This window comes from Dermacentor andersoni, chromosome 1 (genome assembly GCF_023375885.2).
Source record: "Dermacentor andersoni chromosome 1, qqDerAnde1_hic_scaffold, whole genome shotgun sequence".
Classification (NCBI taxonomy): domain Eukaryota; kingdom Metazoa; phylum Arthropoda; class Arachnida; order Ixodida; family Ixodidae; genus Dermacentor; species Dermacentor andersoni.
Genome location: NC_092814.1, coordinates 181,906,704 through 181,925,805, shown reverse-complemented (window position 1 = coordinate 181,925,805; position 19,102 = coordinate 181,906,704). Strand labels below are relative to the sequence as shown.

At 49.5% G+C, this 19,102-nt stretch overlaps 1 protein-coding gene and 1 long non-coding RNA gene across 2 annotated transcripts in view; both read right to left on the bottom strand.

Annotated features, from left to right (window-relative positions):
• The window catches only part of ko (Stork-head domain-containing protein knockout), a 426,112-nt gene that overhangs the window by 153,865 nt on the left and 253,145 nt on the right, over positions 1 to 19,102 (bottom strand). The window lies entirely within an intron of this gene.
• Positions 355 to 1,827, bottom strand: LOC140218590 (uncharacterized). Its single transcript, XR_011894804.1, has 2 exons — positions 1,696 to 1,827; positions 355 to 1,553 (listed from the first exon to the last, which is right to left on the bottom strand). It is a non-coding gene; the product is annotated as an uncharacterized lncRNA (long non-coding RNA).

Sequence of the window (19,102 nt, the reverse complement as noted above, 5' to 3'; positions counted from 1 at the left end):
CATTGTGTGCGGTTTGAGATGGGGAATCCACAATACGGCGATACCCAAAGTGAATTCAAATTGAATGCCATTACACGCCGATAGAATATAAAAGAACGCGAACAAAATCATTCTTTCCTACCAGACTTTCGTTGAGCGCCTGTCAGAGCGGTATGCAGTGCACGCGCGACGCACCTTTGGAGAGTGGTGTCGCTTGCGCATGTATTTCGCGGGACAAACATCAGACAGCACACGGTCGGACATAGAGGTGTTCAAAATTGTGAGATTGGAATGGCTGATACGCATGTAATGACACCAGCAGTTCTTCACGTGAGCCCAATTTTGCCCACGTACTTTGAGGCGCGCACTTGCGAGTACCGTCTCGTATATGATTTATTGAGAGATGTCGCGTGAAGCATGTATTCCGCATAATTTTCAAATAAATAAAAATTTATTGCTTTTAGAAACGGTTTTGGCGCAAAGAATAAGAGATGGTCAGCAGAATAAAAGACACGGACAGGCGTCTCTTATTCTGTTGTCCGTGTCTTACCTTTCGCGCCTAAAACCATTTCTGAAAGCCATGTACCAACTAGCGCGACAGCAGGCGTTATAAAGAATTAAATGCTCACGCCTACTTCCGTCTACAGGAGAGTAGCAGATGTGAGAGAGCAGGTTCCCGATGTATACAATATACGGCTGATAACGCTCTGTGTATCGTTTTAGCAGAGCAGTGGTGTCTATGGTTTAACCTTAACGTTATCGGCAGGATATGGTTTACCTGTTTTGCGAGTCCTAGCTGATCCGCAACTCCACTGCTTATAAACGTTAACGCATGCGAAAACACCGCGTTTACGTTATTGAGCACGTTTCCTCTATGTATATAGTAACTGAGTTCCTAGAGTAATAGTTATCGCGTCGGTTAATGCATTTATTTAGTACTTGTATTATGCTGTCTCGGATCAGCCAGTGCTTACACAGCTGTCTGCTATTTCTATAGGCCACTGCTTACTGCAGTAGGAGGATTACTTCAAAGCGTCAGTCAGGCACTTGCACTGCTCCTTTGCTAACGCTATTCGCATTTGTCATGTTATTTGTTTATCAGAAGCGCGCGACAAAACGCTGATTGCGAAGTCCCATTGCGAAGCTTACAGTGAAAGAAAATCAGACTACGTGACATCGTTCACGATACGCGAAGAACAGCGGTGAGCACGGCTGCAGTCCATCGTCGCGAAAGCCATGTGCCATTTCGCGACTACGCTGGCCAGGAAGGCAAGTCACTGCGCGGGCCAATACCGCCAAGATGGACCACCAGTGAAACCACCCCACACAATTACATCTATCGACGTCTGGCGGAACTGTCCTGAAGACAGGGATGGCATACTGCCATTTGCGGCAAAGTTCTCGGTGGCCAACAAATCACCTCGAGTGTCGGTGTCCTTTTAAGGCAGAAACTGAGCATCTGCGCACTTGTTCCCTTCTTGTCTTCGTGGAGGGGACGGGCGCAGACGCCGTTCTTGTGCGCGTGCGAGCTGAAGTGCATGGTCGAGTCAAGGGAGGGCCTTCTTTGGGGAGCCCTGCAGCTGTCAAACGACGCTTTTAGAAACGGCGCGCGCTCACGGGCGTAATGCAGCGGTGGCGGTGCGCGTTGACGCTGCATCAGCCAAGGCAATAACACACGCGGCGCGTGGCCCAAGGCGGGCAAACTCACGCCCCCACCTTTTGCAGCGGACTGTGTACCCCCGGGGCTGCTGTCACTCCGCGGAGACGCGAAGGAAGACGGACGTTTGTCCCCGCAGCTCGTGTGGTGCGTGCGAGGCGCCCGCGAGAGCAATGACACAGCTAGGCCGCCCCTGCTGCCACATGGTGTCGGAAAACATTGTCCGCTTCCAGAATGGCGAGAGCGCGGTGGCTCATCGCAGCTGGCATTTCTCTCCCAGAGCACGCGCATGCGCCCCTGCGAGCCCCCGTCATCGGCTGCCTCAATTCTTTTAGATGCGAACTGCGACGAAACGCCCGTTCTGTCTGCACTTCCCGCTCACTTATTGATATAGAAAACGTGTCGTTCAGTTGTTCCCGAGACACCCTTGGGGACGTGCTGCGTGTGACAGACAGACAACGCACCTTATGCAGCGGGAGGTCAGCTGCGTCCGCGCTCCATCAGCCTGCACTTAGAGAATAGTAGCATATACATATTGTTCAAACCTTCGTGAACATAGTCGAAATTTCAATGCACGTTACTCAAGGATATTCAAGTTACTCAAGGATATTCTTCAATTTCGGCCCCCTGGGGTTCTTGAACGTGCACACAGCGCACCGGTACACGAGCGTACTTGCATTCCAGTGACATCATAATGCGCCACCGCGGCCGCAATCGAATCCGCGACCTCGTGCTTAGCAGCGCAATGCCAAAACCACTGAGCTACCGCGGTGGGTATTCAGGCCCTCCAAACTGTTCAACCAGTAGCTTACACAATGTAAGTAGATTGTGGATAAGACTGAAGCGATACCGTTCGCTCATTCCTGCTCCTACTATATTCTGAAAGGAATATCTACTACATACATGCGTGTACTTCAACCACGTGCCAGCATATTTCAGACGTCGCGCTGAAAAATAGTCTTGGCGGCATGTGTACTTGCCTATGCGTACAGGCATGTGTTCCAGCAAGGGACCTCTTCAACTAATGGGGCCGCTCAGCGAAAGGACAACGCTTTTCGAGCAGTCCTGAATGTTCTTCCGCTAAACCCCCCTTATAGTGTTTGCTACGCTTGAGGACTTTACACCTATAACAGCTAATCGGTGCAGGAATGTGGGTATTGTGGGTAAACGCTTGAACGTTCAGCGAAAATAACGAGGGAAAAAAAAATGACTGACGGTTATCCTTCGTCTGTACTGACACGAGATATCACAACTATAGCCGAAAAGGCGACCGCCATGCTCCCGTGGACGACGCTTGCTGAGTTTTCCCACGTACCTTTGAGAACTTTGCGGTGGTGGCTATAATAATCAACAACCCGCCCCCTACACACATACACATTCTAGACCTCCGCCAGAGGTCTACAAGTCACAAGCCAGCACCTATGTAGACTGCAATACTGCAACCAATGCAAATAAAGGCCGCGTTCGAACGCTTTCTCAATATGAAACACACACACACACACACACACACACACACACACACACACACATATATATATATATATATATATATATAATTGTCATTCGCTATATCGACGCAAATTTTTATTGGAGAACACTAAAAGATGGCGAAGGGACCGGGGGTGGGGCTGCGTTGGAGTATTTAGCACACGAAATACAGGTTGCCACGTAGAAAGATCTTTATCAGACTTCCTTTAAAGCCTCCGCTGCTAGAGTATTTACTTGCTTCACCCATAATACGGGTCACCGAAGTGGAACCTGCCAAACATAAGCATCGAACCCATCTCCTTGGCAAGCGGGTGAAAACGTTCCAATATGCGCGTTTTGTCCACACGTCTAGTGCCGTTCTCTCTTCAATAGAAACACGCGTTGTGTTGACACCGACAACCGTTGTAACGGCGAGTGACAGCAAACAGCCTGTGCTCCAGCCTGACACGGGAAGAACGAAAACGAACACAAATGTTTGTTGGGTTTTCCGCGCGTTACCCTCCGCTTTCTTTTTTTCTTCTTATACTTCTGCCTTCTCTGTATTACTACGAAGGTGGTACGAGTATATATAAATAATACGTCAAGTGGAGGGGAGGCGGCAGTTTGTTCGAGGTGGGGTTGAGCGTTGAAGTCGTCGTCACCGCGGCTTCGTGCGGAAAGGTCGACAGACTGCAGCGTCCTCACGTGCACTACGCCGGAGTTCATTTTTGGAATCATCACCACCGCTCGGCTACGCAATCGAGCAGCGATAAACAAGCTCCCTTCTCTTTCTTCCCTCCAGCTCTGAAAATACCACGGGGCGCGACGACGTTCAGCGCTCTGTGTCGAAGCCTTGCCGAGCCACTGCCGCAGAGGGCGACCTTTGAGGGGAGAGCCGCAGGGCGTTGATCGAGAGTCTTGGGTGTGCACAAAAAAGAACGGCAGTGCAAAGAAGCTTTCCTTGCGAGAACCCCACGACTGCGCTGACCGCGGCTGCAGCTGCCTCGTCAAATAGCTCACACGCACAAAATAAGCAATTATGCCGATCCAGCGCATATGTTCACAACCATACTTCCCTCGGCGAACGTCAAATGTCGCCTGCGTGACATCACTGCGTCGACGTCTCACACATTGTCATGAAGTGCTGTTTGCATTTCGGCATAGTTTGTGAACGGTGCAGTACATAAACGTAAGCATTGCATGCCATTAAAGTTGTGACCTGTGCAGTGCATAATCATAAACACTGCATAAGATTACACGCTTTATATGACGACAGCGAAGACAATTGACGTATCGCTTTTAGTTTTATAGTATTACATTGACTGATGAACGAAACCTTTGTATCACACAGAAGTCTGCTTTGAATCTGCATAATACTTTTATAGAGAGCAGCATTTGGGTGGACAATGTTCTTGCTCAGCTTAGGAAGCAACAGCGAAATCGGAGTAGCTTATGTATTGCGTATAGCAGATAAATGGTAGTCCATCAGTGCAGCCTAATGGCTGTCACAGGTGCGAGCCACGGGTGGCGGGAAATTAGATGGAGTGATGTCATTAGAAAATTCACAGGCGTACTGGTCTTCAAGGTCTCATAACTGCTTTCCGCATCAATTTATTTAAGGGAACGAAAGAGCCACTGCAGCCGGGTAACGTTATTCTAAGAACAAAGTTTCGTTTTTGTCTTCTTACAATATTTCAGCGAAAACAAAGCAGTGGCAAGTACAACAGTTTCTTAAAGTTAGAATACAAACTTGGGTCATTGTGCATCAATGTTTAATGCAATATACTTATTTCAGTTACAGCTCAGTCCTTGGACAAGCATCCGACTGTCTTCCTGTCCTCAGGCGCTTTTTTGGGGACAGGAACACAGGAGGTGCTACCAAACACATCTGTGTAGGTGTGTGTGTGTGGGGGGGGGGGGGGGGTGTACACACGCACACACGATATATACATATATATATATATATATATATATATATATATATATATATATATATATATATATATATATATATATATATATATATATATATATATATATATAGTGAGATGGGCTCATACTTCCTTGTGCGTGCGTGCCACCATGCTTGCTAATTTAGTTAGTATGCCTATGTTTACAAGTTTATATGGCCGATAAAACTACTATCTGTATTCGTATAGCCGTTCACCACTATAATTTGCTATCGCAATCTATGCTTTCTCGGGCGAAATCGCGACTTTTTTTTCACCATCTGCGAAATGATGCTATATGCACCACTATACGCAGCACGATGCACTGACCATGAGCTTTGAAAAGTGCAGCAACAGAAATTGTGAGGACAGTAACAAAAAAAAAAAAGAGAAAAAGATAAGGACCGCACCGAGGTCAACAATTGTCCATTAACAGCAGCTTAATCGAGCCGACGCCTGCGCGACGCAGTGGCACACGGGCGCGTCGTGGGCTCCCCGGTGACCCTTTCGAAGCGTCGCGGGCGCCCGCAGACCATGACGACCCCGAGCAACACTCTCGGGCGGACCACGACGGAGGGCGGCGCACGTTGGTGTCGGCGGACGAGCCCGCCGCCGTCCGACCGATTTGCACGGCTCGGTGCACACGTCTTCGACGAGAGCCAGCTCTAGCTTCCTAGGTGTCAATCGGACTTGGTTCGTTCTTCTGGCGGACGCACCAAGGCAGGGCGCGGTGTGATACGGGACGCGTATAGCGGGCCGATCAATAAACGGGCTGGCTGCAAAGTTCTGCTGGGCCGAAAAAAACGCAACGGTTGCGTTCCATTTCGCGCTTCGCCAATGGCCAAGTACAGCGCAGTGTTTACGATACCGTCAGGAGTGGCCAGCTGGAGCGGATAAATAGAAATAAATAAATACATAACATCTTGTAAATGCCAAGACGAAAAATACACTACATATGTTACACAATTACAGCTGCGTAACCTCGTATGTAATTTATGTGTTGTACTTTTCCACGGCACAGAGAGAAAACACAACCAAGACTCATAACATGAGCATTGGCGCTCGTCTTGTGGCGATCGCTTTAGGGGCCTGGCCAACTGTTCTTGCTAAAGTTCCTGGAACGTCGAACATAGAAAGACAACGCGGCGAGCACTGTCATTTCTCATGTCCTTCACTTTCATTGTTTTTACATCTATACTACTTGTTGTTGGAGATACTGACAGACGTCAGTATCGCAAATGACAATGGAAAATACTACAAGCCCGGATGCCCCCAGTGAATCAGTTTTCCTAACGTGTCATCAAACCATGAATCGTGGAACCATCGTTGAATAGGCAAAAAAGAAAGGAAAAAGAAAAGAGCCCTCCGACCACTACAGACGGCGCCTTGTAAGTGTGCCGCTCTACACGACCTTCCTTCACCGCGACATCACTCCGACATCAATGCTAACCTTGTCCTTGAGGCGGTCGCGGACTGTTTCCCGTCTCGTAAGCGCTGCGGCAGACACATCGCCAGACACATCAGTGCCATTTCCTCTTCGCCGCGATCGACGTGCGTTTTAAAGAATACGATGTTTCAACCGTCGTTTCCTCTCTCTTTCCTGTCATACGTGTGGATGGACCCTCTGTTCTCTGGTCGGCGGCGGCGCACTTGTTCAAAGCGAGCAGCAACAGGTCTCGTGCCCAAGGAAATGCCCGACGACTCACGCTCGAATCGGGTGACTGGAAAGACTGGGCGTACGCCGCGGCGGGACCCCCGTCGGAGATCTTAAGAGCACGATCCACGAATACTGTGGGTGTGCATGAGGTGGAGGGAAGGGCGCCCTTGGATGCATCTGGGCGTCTCGCGCGTGCGCGCCTCATCAAGGAACGAAACTCTTGCCCCCTTCCGAGCCCTCTCTCATGTTCCTTTAAGAAGAAAAGGGGCTCGCCGTCGTCGTGATGCGACGTAGATGTAGGCATGCGAGAAAGTTGATCGCCACCGACGTCGGCACTGTCATCCGGCCGCGTCAAGGGAGAGAGAGCGAAAGCGCCCAGAGAGATGCACGCGAAATGGCCACGCCGGCTTCCTTCCCGCTGCCGCCGCCGTCCATTCTTGCGGTGGCCATGATCACGCGTCCGATCGCCTGCTATATGCGAGCATGCTCTCGAGGCTATCGCGCCGCTGCGATGGCGTTCGACAGCGCGCGTGATGCTCCGATCTCAGGCCGATCACGATCGAGCCATATTTTTTTTTCTTTTTTTTTTTACGAAGGTTCTGGGCAAACCATAGAGGAGGACACTACTCACGTGTAGCCGCGTATAAATACACGTACAAGACAAGCAGTCCCTCTCCTCCTCTTTCCCGGCTCGTCTTTCTTTGTTATGCTCTTTCTTTTATGTCTGCATGGACGTGACGTTATTTGTGCGCCACGTTCGCTCTTCTTGACTATACATTTTACGCGCATCTCCTTCTCCTTGATTATGCTGCATGCAGCCCAACAGAACGTGAGGAACGCTGTCGACAGCTAAACGGAGTAAATAAAATTACATGTTTATCAATGAGTTACTACTTGCCTGGCTTAAGACCGATACCGAGAGAAGACCATAACATTTTCAGCTTCAGAACTGATCTCAAATATGCTCCGAGCAAAACTACTCAGTATATGTTGCTGAACATTGCACCTGAATGAACCGTGAGTTAGATACAGCTGTACAAAGTATCACCTCCAACGAAAATTTGAATGACACTTGTATAGATTTCGGATTCTGGATGTGATAATTCGCCCATAATTAGGCCCACACAGCTGCCGCGCACGTAGCATGATCAGTGGATACGCGCACATGACTGTAAATTGATTGATTGATTGATTGATTGATTGATTGATTGATTGATTGATTGATTGATTGATTGATTGATTGATTGATTGATTGATTGATAAGGGCCCGAAGCAACGCAGAGCTAGGCCATGAGTGATGCCACAGTGGAGGGCTCCGGGCTAATTTTGACCACCTGGGGTTCTTTCACGCTCTCCTAAAGCGGGTGCCCACTCGTGAGCACGTCTGCTTTCCGCTCTCACCCGAATAAATTCGCTGGGAATCAAGCTCGCGGCCTCGTGCTCAGCAGCAAACCGCAGACTGCTTAACCGCAAACCACCGCGGCGGGTGCATTCGTCACTGTTCTTTAAGGTTAGATGGAGAAGGTCCAAATTCTGCCTCTTTTAATTTAAAAAGAAATAACGAAAATATAGAGATACCCAGCTTCTGTGTACTTTAATATTCTAAGAACAGCCAGAACGCTGGAAAAGAAGTAACGAAGTGAGTTTCAGCACGGGCTGTGCCTTGAAAAATGCGTGCCTTCTATTTGGGTGACTTATTGAGAGCTGCCATAGCTCTTCTCTCTCTCTCTCAAAGCAAAGAGCACTTTAGCTCGCCCGGTTTGCACTTTCTCTCTCTCCCTTGTTTATATTGTTTCCTGCTTCTTTTCTTGCACGCCGGCTGTTGAGAGGAAGAAGAGCCAAAACGCGGCCCCAGCGGAAGCGCGGGGGTGGAGAACCGCTCAAACTATTTTAGACGCTGTCACTGAATCAGCTCCCGCGTAAAGGGGTCCGCGGCGTAGACAGCGTCGCAGCAGCATAGCGCGCGGTCGGGCGACGCTATATAGCGGCAAACGAGAGGCAAAGTAGTGCCAGGGTGGACGGAAAGAGAGAGACTTAAACGGGAATCGCGAAAGAAGAGGCACGAAAAAGAAGAAAAAAAGAGAGAGAGGAAAGACAAAGGTAAAAATTAAAAATAAAAGCGGGGGTGGTGGGGGGGAGCGAATGAAGCAAAAGAGAGAGCTTTCCACTCCACGGAGAAGTAGTCGTCTTCGGCGGGGCGCATTCCACGTTCCAGACGGCGCGCGACCGATGAAAAATGGCCGTTTGAGTTGCGCGGGAGCGACTTGGCTGCCTCGGCGGCAGTGCCGGTGGTGCGAGGCGGCCGACTGTTGGTGCGCTCCAGCCGTACGTGTACTCTGCGGTTAGCGCGAAGAGCTATAGGCGTGCGTGCGAGGCGGACAGGGGATATATGGAAGACGGACACCACGGGAAAGGAAGGCGCGTCTCAATTATTTTTTTTTTCTTCTCGCGAGCGTTTGAGAAAACCTGTGCTGCGGCGCAGCGTTGTTTGTCCAACTGGCGCGCGGATATAGCGAGAGTATCCGCGAGCGTAGGCAGTAGAGACCGCCGCGCACGAACGCTCGACAGTCACGCACGTATACAACGCCACCGTCGCCGCCGAACGGATTTAAGGGCGGCACTATCGAAAACAGCGGCCATAATTCCACTCTCGCCTTCTCCCGTGTCGAATGAAGCTAAGGCAGGACGAAGACCCTGGAGGAGGAGGCGAGCGTGGGGTTAACAAATAGGCTGCGCGCGCACGCACGCACGCACGCACGCACACACGTGGACGTGGTACGCCGCACAAGCTTTCATGTTCCAGCGTCCAGTACAAGTTATTTCAAGAGTACGAGTCAGATTACGCATGGCAGTCAGCGAATTGTATTTATATGCACGGAAACAATGCTAGCCTAATTATAAATTACTGGAGAAATGATATTTACCGCAGGTGTGAACCCAAAGCAGTTCACTCGCTTAGGAACCGTTGACCTCCGCGTATATCTGCCTTCATTTTCATCTGAAAATCTGTTTTCGATATGGCGCTGCTCAATCTTTGAGGCGAATGCTCCTATTTATGAAACGTAAGTTTCCCTCTCAGTCAACCCCACAGTCATTGCAAAAGACCTGGCGGCTAAAAATAATGGAAACAAATAAAAACTCGCTCATTATATAGATATATGTGAGTCGCTGCAGCGCCATACCTGGTGCAGCAGGCATTTGAGAACAAAGTTACGCGCACACGCAAACAGACACAGGTACTGGATACAGATAATTTATGACTATTTAACGTTGTGTACAGGTAGCCATACATGCAATGAATGTCATCATTCAATGAAACCGCCGAGCGCAGCAATTACAGACTCCACACGATGCCGAAACCGACCGCAGGCTGTGATGAGGTGTGTCTTCGGAACATTCGCTATTGCATCAACAATAGCTCCCCTGAGAGCCTCAAGGGTGTTGTGTGGGTGCCTATTGGACTCCCTCTCAACTACGCCCCATACGTAGTAGTCCATTGGACTGAGATCTGGGGAGCTGGGAGGCCACATGTTTGGAGTAACGTGGTCGTGGAGGTTTTCGGCCATCCATTCTTGCGTGGTATGGGCTGTGTGGGATGGTGCAGAGTCTTGCTGGAAAATATACGGCCTCTCACGTGCTACAGCAGCAATCAAGGGCTTCACAACCTGCTCACGACAACCAGGACCATCACTGATGCTGGAAATTCTGTGCGCATGACAGTTGGAACATCCTGGGAACCTTTGCACAACCACCGATCATTTTTGTGGTTCAGCTTCTGGTCCTGGACGAAGTTTTTTTCATCGGAGAAAAACCACAACATTCCAGGCTCCTCTGAGTGTTTCAGTTTGGTCAGGAGACACTTAGCTCTGGTCAGGCGGTTTTCCTTGGTTTTCCCAGGCAAGAACTGTCCTCTCTGCATATCATAAGGCTTGTAGCGACGGTACTTATGAACCACACGTCTGACAGTGGCCTCGTCAACCTCTACCTCCTTGGCGAGGGCTCTTATCGACTTGCCAGGGTCTTCATCAATGATACCTTGGGCGCGACTAATGAATTCTGGTCTCCTAAGAGTGTCAGAACGCTAAAAATATCGTTTCCTTTGCGAAACAGCGTCCACATCACCCTTGGCAGCCTCCAGTTCTTTCCCAACATTGAACACGAATGATAGGGCAACCTTCAAGAATGTTGCGATCTCTGAATCAGGGTGTCCTGCAGCCACGGACACGATAACCCTATGCCTCTTCATTTGCTGAGTTAACTGAAGTTCTGCCATGGTTACCTGCAGATAAAAACTATTTGCAGCTATTATGTACCTACAGGATGGGCGTCACGATATGTGTGTTCTCAAACACCTGCCGCACCATGTATATGCGGAAGTGCTCTTTACATTGAACGAAAACGGGGAACCTATTAAGCGGAACTACGAAACGCACTTCTAAAAATGTGCGCATAATGCGAAGAAAAAAAGAAAACATTCGGACCCACCGTGGTGGCTTAGGGCCGGATTCTGAAACGCTCCTAACCTTAGACCGTTTCCCTGCCTTCCGCAAGGAGTCCTCCATGCTACCTAAACGTTAGGCGCCCTCGGAAGGCTACCGCGAATTCTAAAAGCCCCCTTTCACCTTCCCTGGGGAAGGAGTGCCTCACCAAAGGAAGTGTAACGTTAGAGGCTTCTGGTTTCGAGGTTACTTACAAAAAATTCTAAAATATTTGTAATGAATTGCCAAGGTAAAGTGCCGGGACTGTTAAAATTGCATTTCTATTCTATACGGGGGCATAAATTCCATTTCTTTGGTTAATAACGTAAAAATAGTTCTAAAATGATGCATATGGCAGGAAAGAAAACTCAGTCTAGGAACTAGGGCAGCATCTGAGTTCGGTTGGTCAGGCATCGCTTTCTCTTTTTTTGCGTACGTTTTGTTTCGTGTGTGTGTGTATTTGCCGAGAATACCACTTTCCTGTTTCGGAAGACTTCTGCGTCGTCTCCACCGGGACATTTATTGGTATATGAGTACATTCGATGCACCCAGGGAATCGTCCGATTGAATAGAACCTGGTCATGACTACCCTCGCTTCACTGGCGTTTGGCAGCCGTACGTACTTGGGATACAGACGTAGGCATTTCAGCTGTGTCGCCTTCCAAATACATCGGCACACAGAGGGTTGGGATACACACACAAGGTCGCCTACAGCAGTTTGCATGGCGCCCGTTTCGTAAAAACGCAGTGCGATGAGGACCTTCAAGAGAGCAGACAGCGGCTCTCCTCTGCTGTCAGTGTTACAATGCAGTTGCAGCTCTGCCAGTATGGCTGTAACAGCTCGCTTGGAAAAAACGTTACCGGGCTAGAAAGTCCACTTCGTCGTAGTATTTCAGTGGATTCTGCCTGTCAATCAGACGCCGGGCTGGAGTCAAAGGCGGAGGCTTGTAGACAGTCCCGCAAAGAAGTTCATTTGCTCGTCGAAGAAACCGTGCATAGCTTTCGAAGCTATCGTCTTCGGATAAATATCGCAAGGCTGTCATTCTCGCCACTCGCTTTTCACTAAATCAAAGTAAAGTGAGATGGCACAAAACGCGGTCCGCGGGACCAAACTGGACGTTAATATAGGGCGGCTGGCTACCGCGGCCTTGGCTGCGCACGGCACCTATTCTAGCCGAGCGTACCGCGTACAAACTCGTGCGGAGAAGCATGCGTTCAGTTAGATGAGCACGGTTAGGAAGCATGAAGGTAGCATTCCGGCTCCCTAAGCGCGGGGAAGCACCAACGAGGCCCTAACTTAGTGCCCCTTAGTAAGGTACGTTCCATAATTGATGCCAGGTCGCCTTACAGCGTGTGAGACATCCTTAGTAAGGAAAGGAGTGTTTCAGAAACAGGGCCTTAGTAACTACGGCGTTGCGCAGCTAAGCTCGAAGGCGCGGGATCAAACCTCGGCCACGGCGGCCGCATTTCGATGAGGCCAAAATGCAAAGACGCCCGTGTATCATGCATTGGATGCCCGTTAAGTAGCCTCAGGTGGTCAAATTAATTCTAGAGTCGTCCACTACCGCGTGCTTCATAATTATACCCTGGTTTTGGCACGTGAAACCCCAGAATTTAATATAATAACAAAAAATTGGCCAGAATTCATCTACGATGACTGTCCAAGTATGCAAATAGCCGCAAGGCGTCATGCATGAGGAGTGCACTGCAGCTGAGCTCCTCTCTCGCGCTTAATTCCCTTTGGACACGCTGCACCTTCTGGCGGCGCCCCCATAAAGCGCGCGCACACCTAGTGCACATACAATGTAACCCAAGTTGGCGTCGAAGAGGTTCATTGAAAAGCAACACATACCCAGTGACACCATATATACCCACGCGAACGACACACATTTTTAGACTGAGCTATTCGGGATCGCGTCACATTTTTGGTGCGGTAGCTAGGTAGAAGGAAATAAATCTACTTTGACAGTGCCAAGAAGGCTGTTCGCATTAAAAATAAATGAATGGAAACACAAACGCAATTTGTTCCTAAAAATTATTGTTCTGTAGTGTTGTCTTGGCACGGCTCTTCCGGTTGCGTGTTCCATCGATAATATAACCCTGAAGCGAGATGAAACGGGTACTTCTTACCGCTACACTACAACTACGTTCTACCTTACGTTTTTGGTTGACCTCCCTGCCTTTCTTCTCTTTACTATCTCCCTCTCTACTTCACTTTTTGCGTTCACTTTTCCCCTTTGATCTGTGCGCCTTGGTCGCATGCTCACAGTTGAGTTACAGAACCCTAATCTCTAGATTAATTAGCGTTGGAATGTGTTACGGTTAGGCTGACTCCAATCCCGCCTCTCCACGTAGACGATCTCTCCCTTCAACCCCTCCCCTTTGCAGGCACCACCACATGAATGCAAGTAAAAGGAGCGCGTCGAAGCTAATTGGCATCCCTTGAAATGGAGTCTCCCCAAGAAGCATCCCGAGTGCCGCCATCGCTTCTCTGCCGCGCGCATGCCAAGACGCGCGTGCATACGTGACGAGAATCGTGCCGCGCAGCGAATGCGACGGCGTCAAAACGGCGCCAAAGTGCTTCGCCGCTGTAGAGATATAGACTCGGCGCGCGTGCTTTTGGGCGACGTTTAACGCGCGACTCTGCGAAGGAGTTGCTACACGCACAAGAGAAACATATCTTTCTCCAGTCCGCTTCTGGTTCTCGGGGAGATAACTGCAGGCGCTTCGGCAAGCCGCATTAATCGCGAGATCTCGGCATTGTCGGAGAAGATGCGGATAACGCGGTATAGTACAATGGTGGGAGTTTAACTTCTATATAGTCCTAATGAGTCACGCTAGGCGACCGCTTTCACGTACGTCTCCTCTGTTTTTGTCTCTATGCAGACCTTCGGTGGCACGGCATTTTTACACGGTTCCCTTGGAGCGCTGAAATATCGTCTCCGCGGAGCATGCAAAACTTCGCTGATGCTTTTCCTGATAGGATGACTGCACTTAGAATTCTTCCTTGAAAGTCAGCGGTTATATCTCTGATAATTGAAGGGGAAGTGCGAAGCGCTTGACTTTATCGTACACCGGAGCCGGGTCACTGGATTTCTTGGCACGCTAGCGTAATCAGGCGCGCATATTAGACGCTTCGCCCTTCTCCGTCACCTCTGGCTACCAGTATACTACACTCTTTACTTTCTCTTTCTCTTTTTTTAGTGTCACGGGCTTGATGGCTAAGAGCCCTTCCTGAGCAGTGATACGAAATAACTATGTGGCCGAGCGTGACGAATAATAATAATAATAATAATAATAATAATAATAATAATAATAATAATAATAATAATAATAATAATAATAATAATAATAATAATAATAATAATAATAATAATAATAATAATAATAATGCGTTGTACTGGGACGTATGGACTTCGAGAAGAAACACGAGTGCCGTAGTTTCCATCCACAGTTTCCACAGTGCGTGTTCCACGTACCTTTCATATATTGCTGGGAGTGGGGATATCAATGTCGTCGTTGGGATCGTTTTTAGGATTATATCCGTGACACTAACGGCGCGTACTCAACGCCTCAAAGTGTTTGGAGGGAGCCTATCTGCCCCTCTATATGTGAGCGGGGGCATTCTCAGTCCAACACATACTCGGCCCCATACTTACCTTTACTTCGCGCGGCACGTGTTATGAGACGAGGAAGACAGTAATCCTGAAGTTGTACGTTACTACTGCATGTAGCAGTGGCTGTCGGTCCATTCACCATTCCTGTTACGCTCCTGTCAGTATGCGAGAAGCGGACAGACACCGGAGCGACCCTAATCGCAGAGTCTTATCCCCGGTTCGAGAAAACGAGAGCAACGCCGCACGAGCCACAAGCGCTGGCTGGTGCTGTAGCTTAGCTTTCCCAATAGCAGCGGAGAGAACCATTGAGACAAGCCAAGGTCGAATGGAGGCTTTTAAATCATGTAACGGAAGCGGCCCGAAACATGCGCCGCCGCTGCGACAGCCGCGCCTATAGAGGAGCGTCTCGGCAGGGAGCCCGCGCTCCCCACACTCGCTCCGCGAGCAATTGTCTTCTATTTCGACACGACCGCTGCAAGAACGAAAGGACGCCCGCGGAAAGTTCGTGTCGGAACGTTTCAAAAAACAAGAAGAACGAACCGGCAAACAAAGAAGAATGGGAAATAAACGGGCGCTTTCAATCTGCCGTCTGGTACGGCTCTTCTCATTCGGTTTGAAAAGAGGTAAGAATGATGTAACAGTGATAAGCGAGTAAGACTTCCTCCTTATGTCGCAATAGCGCATTACGACTATTTCTTTCCACTCGCGCTGTCGAGACGCGTTGTCGTTTCCTTTGAATATCCAAAAGACAACCCCCCCTCACCGACACACCACTTCGCAATAGCCTTCCCCATGTGTCTTCTCGTGTGGCGCGAAAGCTGACTCGGAATGACACTGAGGCGAAAAGCAAAACGCGCTAGAGGAGTCGTTTTCGAGATCGTCTGTGAGGCGGCGACCCCCCCACCCACCCCGCACGCATGCGAAAACACACCCTTCTTCCTAAGTGCGCTGCCCCTCCGCCCGCGCACCGACGTGCGCAGCGCCGGCTGCCCGGCTTCTATTCACGGAAGCCTGGTCGTTCTTTATTGCGACAGCAGGGACAATCGTTTCACGGTTTGCCGCAGTGGAGGCAAGCAGCGCAGAAAAATAGAAGACAAAAAGACAGCCAGCAACGATGACAAGAAATCGGCGCTTCGAGGAGGGGTAGTCGCGGCTACAGAGATGGAGATGAGAAGGTTCTCTCTTCGGTGCGCTCAAGCACGCGTGTTACTTGAGAGAAAAGAGGCTTAGTGTAGTGGGAACGGCGCGCCCCATTGTAATTTACTTGCGTGTGCGCATTCGTGCACCAAAAACGCTCCCGGTACAAGCACTATAGCAATATCCTGATCTATGATGATCACCACACGAGCTACGCCCTCGGCGACTAAAACTGTCTTCCGAATCGCCGCGTCAGCCCGACGCGACGGCTTAAAGTGCACGCAAGAACGACAAGCGTCGAGTAAACCGTTATATACCACCAACTAACTGGCATTGTTAACTTGTCCAGCGGTACGCTGCCAGATTCAGGTAACGCAACATCGCCCAGCAATTCACGGAGCTGGGAATTCACGCTGCTGCGGAGGCCTATCGGGCAAGTTTTGATTGTCGAAGGCAGCAGCAACGCTGCCCCCGGTATTACAGAGCCTCCTGACAGAGTAAATGCTGACATCGCCTTATAAGCGCTTTCCGGCCATAAAATTTAGCTGACCGTCAGCAATATAATCCTGTTGAATTCACTTCTCTCTGTTTTTGTGGATTTGCACTACCTGTAATGATGAGCACTCGCGTATGTCGCAAAGACTGACATGCGCGTACTTTCTTGTTCTTGTTCTCTAGTTTTGGTTCATGTGTCGTCGTCGTCGTCGTCCCCCGTCTTTTCCATACTCGGACGACTACAGGGTTTGGAGTGCTCTTGCGGTTTTGATTGGCGACCGCAGTAAAGCAATTTGTAAAAGTTATGTAAAAAAAAGATTTTAAACAGGCGAATTCTGAAGTTGCGGTCGTCCAAGACATCGCACCGGACTCATCGGCTTCTCTTGAACGCCGCCGCACTCTGCCCGAGGCACTGATTTTTTTTTTTTTTTTTTTACTCACTCGGACGCGCCTTGTGCGGCGTGCGTGCTGCCCGAACTTGATTGCCTGCCGTTGCAACACGGACTGCATGTGCAGAAGCCCACCTGTGCCACATGAGACGCCACGTGCTAGTGTGCGCGCCACGCCGCACCGCGTCCTTGGCGGGTGGCGGTTCGGCTTTCCCGCAGTGACCGTGAACACGGCCTACCGGGACGGAAGTTGGCCACATTAAGGGGTAGCGTAATGCTTATATTCGGGAAAAACCAGTTTTTTTTTTCTTCCCTCCGAATCGAATGGAGTGTTTCAGTCTTGTTTGTCTTTTTTTTTTCTTTTCTTTTTTCTTCATTCCATGCGCACCTACGCTGCAGGACAAGCGGCTCAATTCGTTTCTTCCTTTAGAAAACCTGGAGATTACGCCGCAAAGTGCCACTCGCAAAAGAAAGTCTACACACGACCGAGCAAACTGCTGCACGTGCTAGATTAAGGGCGTCCCGTTGGACCGAGGACGTGCTGCAAGAAAAAAAAGAAGATTGGGGGGAGGGGAGGAGGAGGAGGCGTGTTCGGGGCATGGCTTGCATTCAGCTTTAAAGTGATGCCGGCGGATGAGTAATGCGCATATCGCGTGCTCCCCTTTCCTCTGCAAGCGGCCGCGCCGGTCCACCCGTTCGTTCCTTGGCATCCAGGTATATAACACACGAGAGGCCCACTTCTGGCCGGCCCTCCTCTTTTCTTTGTGGACGACAAAAAAAAAAAAAGTCGCACTCGAGATAACGGCGCCAGTCGAAAGCCAGAGCGGAAGGTTGTACCTATGTATATCGCGTGTTACAGCCCGAAAAGAGCGGATTATACTGTAAACGACGCAGCGTTCATGTTTTTTTTTTCGTCACGCATCTTTCAGTGTAAGCATTCTGTTCGCGACACTAATCCTCAGCCATATCTCGGCATCTAGCCTTGAAGAATGGAATGACGTCCATATGGCAACGATTGAGACTTCGATGCTTTTGAATAGGAATATGTGGCCGACTTAACAATTGCGCGTACGCCATCCCTTGTAAGCCCCCTCCCCCTCCTTCCCCTCTGCAAAGAAAAAGAACACGCGTGAACTTGGCACAATGTGCATCAGGCGGCAATCGGCGCCTGAGATATATACGTGAGTAACAAGAGGCTCAGAATCTATACGTCTAGATATCTAATCAGGTGGTGCCAAAAGAGCCATCGCTCCAGCTTGGCAAGTCCGAGGCGCGTCCATTAATCGTAGGTCTATAGTATATTAGTTTGGAGGCATCCGTCGCCGAAGCGGGCGCTACAAGATTTCTTAGCCTTCCGGGTAGTTTTGCTGAACAGTGCGCAAGGAAGCCTTTTTGGGCAATATCAAGAGACATTTATTCTGGCGCATACCTTGTGGACAGATATCTCTAGACTGGCGCATGGACGTGGTGTCAGCCCTGACCTAAAGGTAGTTTGTTAAGCCATGTAACAGACGGCGAAGACAAAGGGGAAGAGGACGTACACAATGCGAAAACCGCTTAAAGCAAAGAAACAGCGCGGTGCGCGTGCAGCAACGACGCAGGTACCGCGTCTCGATCAAGCTGTACACGGCGGGGTGCTGCAAGTATGTTGCACGAGGTGAGCCCGACGGAAAATCGACGGTGTTTGCCAGAGTCCAGTGCCTCTGTATAGCGGCCGTGGCGTGGTGACTGGAATGCTGGGCTTGGCGCTGTATGATCGCTGACTCGATGCCAGTGTTCGGTGTCTGTAGTCTCTCGGATAATCTAACCAAAGCGCACGATCGGTCCTTTTCGCTTCTAACTCATAGCTGCCGTTCACATTAAAAACAAACAAAAAAAAAACGGACGAGTGAAAGAGGTCAGAGGAGAATGTCAAGTCGTTCGCGCCCACGTCTGGACATCTATTGGTGGAGCGCTTGTGCAGACTCGTGCCAAGTCACACAAACGTATGCCGTTACCGTTGCCGGTTATATTACTTATTTATTTATTTATTTATTTATTTATTTATTTATTTATTTATTTAGTTCAATGCACACACGTCTGCGAAAACTGCGTTATTCCCTGAATGATCTCGTTTCTTCTCATGTTATCATCGTTTATTCACTTAAGGATTTCTATGACCGCTTGTGATTATCGATGAACGCTTGAATGCGTGTGTACAGTGCAAAGTGTGAACTTCTCCCTTCCTTCTCATCGATCACTTCTCTTTCCCCCTTTCCTAGTGCAAGGTAGCCAACC